Raw genomic sequence first — 5002 nt, forward strand, 5'->3', positions numbered from 1 at the left:
TAATGCCTGAAAATTGCAAAACTGACAATAAAAAGCACATAGAGAACAAGGGAAAATCATTCAAACACAATAGAAACACTGATATGAAAATTCCTCTATTTTCTGCAGCTGTCTTGCATGCCTGATTAGCTTTATTTTATTTACTGGATTTGCAAAGCAGAAAACTAAAAATATGTGCAGAAGCAACATGCACACCTGATGTCAGCAGTTTGCATGTTTTTGTGTTGACTCAGTTCTCTCTCTTTAGTGAAAACCTTTGGAGATGCAGAGATGAGTAAAACAGAAAAGAAAAATATCTTTTTCTAGTTGCTGTTTTAATGACCAGAAAACCTCTGACTTGATGAGGTATTAACCTAACCAAACCTGTAAAAACCAAATGTTCACATTGATTACATTTAACTAGATGTAGTGTATTCAAACATAGTAAACCCATTTTTTAAAGTTATTTTTCGTCGATTTACGTAAAAAGCACATTTAAAACCTTTACAGTTGGAAAAATGATTCAAATGTTGTTAGAAATAACTGCCGGATGCATTTCCACAAATAAAATTTAAGATCCTCACTTTCTTTCTAACAGAAATAACTCGGCTATTTGTGTTATTGATGCACTACCAAATCTTTGTTCTTCTTGTATCATACACTAGGCTCCTTTATGCTCTTTTTTAAAAATCCACATAAAATGTAAAAGTAAAAATAAATATGCAATCACCTTATTGTCACACAGCAATCTCATATTTTTTATAGACTATCATTTCCACAGTGTGCTCTTCACAGCACGTTTTAGCCTTTCCCCATTGACTCAACCCGTCTTTGAGATGATCCGCCTGCCCTTTCTAATTGCTGTCTCCAGGGAAACTAAAGCAGCCACCTTTGCACCTGTTATGAACTAAAAAGAGCGAGACAGACTGCAATCACCTCTATTCATATATTAATAACCTCCACTGCTTCCAGTCCTGCAGCATTTCAGTGGGAGGCTGCTCTGGAGTGTTCTCTTTATATTTGCAAAGCAATCAGTTGAAAAGGTTTGTTAATTTCCCTGATTTTAATGCAACATGTGGTAGTTTGGCACTTTCATGCACACCTGGGAAAACAGATTAAACATGGTGTGTTTCTTTCATGTAGAAACGCTCACGCATGTGGATAAATAGAGAGGGGTAAGCCACAGAGGTTGACGCTGGGGATTTTAAAAGTGAACGATCTGCAGTCCATGGATGTGAATCTAAAGCAAGGCAGCATCACTCAACAATGGGGTCAGTGCACCAGGGACAACAGGTGCTCTCCCTTCAGAAGTGACAAATACGGAGTGACATGTAAGTGCAAGATCAGGACGCTGCTGCTGCAAACAGAGGAACAAAGAGAGGAAAAGGTTTTGTTATCAGTTTTCTAACAGAACTATGATCACCTTCAATATGAGCAATGACAAACACCACTATTAAATTATATGTTTTACTACACAAGTACTTAATTTTGATGCATCAAGTTGAAGGAGACTGTTGGAGCAGATGTGAGCTGGAAAAGTGAAGTTACTCTTTTATTCATCAAGCAATATCCTCTGTTCTCTGTAGCTGTTTTCTGACTCACTCTTTGCTGCATCTCTGCACCAGATTTACAAAACAGACTGTATGACATATATCCATGTTCTGTGTCAGGTTGAAATCATTTTGAGACAAAATTAAAACATATTCCAGATTTATGTTATAGTTTTTGTCAACAGAACTTTAGGTCCAGATCTGATGAGGTGCGACTCAAAATAAGTCATCCTGCAGATTGTAAATGAGGCAACGACTCGACTGCTTTAATTAGAAAGATGAAAGGTAGTAGTGTAAGAAAAATAATAATTTGGAACAAACTGCAAAAGTCTTAACTCAACTTGTAGTTATAGTAGAGTAAGAAAGAAATAGAGCAAATTTTAAAACACATTTAATCATTTATTTTCAATCCCTGAATCTTTTTGGGGAAGGTTGAGAGCAGCAGATCACTTTTCTCTCTACTTCTTTTCAAGCCCCTTAATTACCACCAGTTTTCAGCAGGTGGTATTTTTTTCTATGCATTCTGCAAATGCAAACAGTCTTTGAAAAAGGCAGAGCTATTTGATCTGGCTACATATTACATACATATGCATAAATAAAGGCAGATATTCACCTGAATGGTACACAATGCCTCTTTTAAATGTACAAAAACTTTGTTAAAGTAGAAAGACATTATTTGGTCTGTTGGGCCATAAAGCACACAATCCTTTTAATCTCATTTTACACAAAGTGATGCAGCACTTGCAGAAAAAAACTTTATGAATATCATGTTTGAATTTTAAGAAGCTCAAAGCACAGACAGTGATAAAGAGGCTTCTGCAGCATGAAAAGTCCATAATTGGTGCAACCAAGCAACGTTTTCTTATCACAGAAAACTTTACAGTTGGTTTCAAATCAGCATTAAAGTTCATTGTGGAAAGGGAGGCAAATAGTGGAAACACACTGATGCATCAGGCTAATGTTGGCATAAATAAAGAAATCCCGTATTTTTAGACCTGTAGGTGCTTTATGTTCTCTTTTGCTTTTCCCATCAACATGCAGCACCAAAGAATGAACCACAAAAACCTCCTGGTCTCCAAACTGTCCAGATTTAAACAGAGGCAACCATCAGCCAACACATTTGTACTTTTCTCTCTAGATACATTGACGGGTTTAGTGGAAACTGTAAAATTAGTATTTGGAGTTTTTACCTGCCACTGGAAACCAAACACTCTTTTACCTGGTGCCATGTAGACGTGAAATCTTGCTTTCTCTGTCCTCATTTTTCTTTTTCCCCTCTTTCCTCCTCCACTTTGCTGTGGCGATTTCCAGTCACTCTGTGGCATCTCATCTGTCTGACACGTCACCTATCATCCAACTCTTAAGTGCATTTGCAGAGACTCTCTGATAGGCTGCTATTTATATTTCAGACATTTCATAACAGATTCAGATGCACTTAAAGCACTCTCTGGATGTTTTATTTTTTAGGAGTCATTTTGTTGCTCTTAATTATAATTTTTCAATGCGAAGCTGTTCTTGCAGCTGCAGCATTGAAGTGTATTTAGGATTCTAAAGTGGGATGTTTATCACTCCCCTATAGTTTAGATCATTACATGAAAATTTAAATTAAACATGAAAATAACACTGAAGGATCTGCTTGAATGATTGTTGTTAAATGTGTGTTCATTTTGTTTAAAAAAAAAGTGCAGCACATGTTTACATGTACATAAAAATCATGAACAAGGTGTTTTTACATAATCTCATATTTTATTGAGATTAAATCATGAATACTTTTATGTACCTTTATCAGTTTTGATATATAAAAAACTTTAAATGTTCTGGCAGAAAGTAGAAAATTAAAAAAAGTTTCATTTTTCAGTAAAAGTTCACATTTGGAAATATTGTCATGTCAAAATGTTGAATGATGTCAAAAAAGGAAATGTAGCAATGCATCAGTTTTAATGGTGTGCACACATAAATAAAGTTACTGTACTTTATTTATGTACAGTAGGAAAATCAAATATTCCCTATTTGATTTGTTTGTGCTAATTTATGCCATATATGTTGCATTAAAACTCTTTTAAATTATTAACCATTTATGTCACAAAAGCCTGGATTTTTAACAGGTTTGTGTTAAACTTTCACAACCTAAAACATGGAGCCTAATACAGAATCACCCAATTGTTTATTAAATGCCAACAAAAAAATTGCCCCAATTTCAATTTCATTCAAAATCGTAATAGGAAAGTGTGATGATTTCACCTGCTTGTCTTCTTGTCCTCATGACCCACAAAGCTGGCTGCTTGTGAGATGTTAATAATATTTAAAGGTAAATGCCATCTGTTCCAGGCGCCTTACCTGAATACCAACATGGCTGCAAATGTTGCAATTAACAGACCTGGGATGCCAGAAGCGCCGCAGAGGCAGGTTTAAAGCCTCCAGCTTGAGGAATGGAGAGCCAGATGTGATGTGAGAAGAAATTACTTTTCAGTTTTAGTGGAAAACTGCATGTTTCCCCTTATTTCACCAACACCATGCACTACATCACTCAGGGAAGAGGGAATATGTAAGAGTTTAATGTGATTTAGTGCATGTTTCGTGTCGATACGCACATAGAAATATAAAATGTCAGTAAGGTGAAGTAGAAGGAAAGCAGTTTTTCTCTTAAATTAAACCAAATTGCGTTTATTCTGCCATAAATACTTCGTCCCCTCAGGGATGTTCTGTATATTCCTGTGCATGTCAAGGCATATCCATGTAGATAATTCATTTGAACAGCTTTGTTCACAGTATGTATGTACAAAAGAGGGAAGATTTTGCTATTCTGGGGGCATTTTAAATTTATTTTGGGTGAAAAGTTTCATCATCCAAACCGCGTTTATAGATCTTTATCAAGATGTTTGCCGTCAACAAAGACATTTTCTGTGTAATCTCAGATGGATACAAACAAAATGCTTTCTGGTGAATTCAAGATTGCCAAGTCACACAGTAAAAACGAATGCTGTGGTGTTCTGTTGCTCACTGGCTGATTTAAATGGAAAAATGTGTCTCTTAGTAAGAGATCTGGCTCCAGTGCCTGAAGGTAAAGCGAAGCTATCGGCGGTCAGGAATGAGGAGCGCATCAGTAAACATCTACATCACTGGCTTTTTTGTTGGTCCGTATCACAACTTCTGTTATATATTTAATATAATTACTTATTTTTTACATTTTTCTTAGCATGGCCCTAATAGTAAAGGAGAGACGATCGTAGCTAAGTTATTTTTCTTCAAATTTGAAAATCCATCATGTCTTCGTTCACACTTCTTCCCCTCCGCTGAGGGATGAACTGCTGAGGTCAGCTGTGGAGTCCCCCACTGGGATCACTGGTGTCTCCGTTCACACGTCCAGGTTCGGATGCCGCTGACCTGTGGGCGACGGCGCAGCTCCATCTCTGGGGGGTTAGGTGCTACCCCAACCCTCCAGTTGGTGCTGAAAGCTGTTCAATTCAGAAACA

Source organism: Poecilia reticulata, chromosome 22 (assembly GCF_904066995.2).
Source record: "Poecilia reticulata chromosome 22, P_reticulata-male-v2, whole genome shotgun sequence".
Classification (NCBI taxonomy): Eukaryota; Metazoa; Chordata; class Actinopteri; order Cyprinodontiformes; family Poeciliidae; genus Poecilia; species Poecilia reticulata.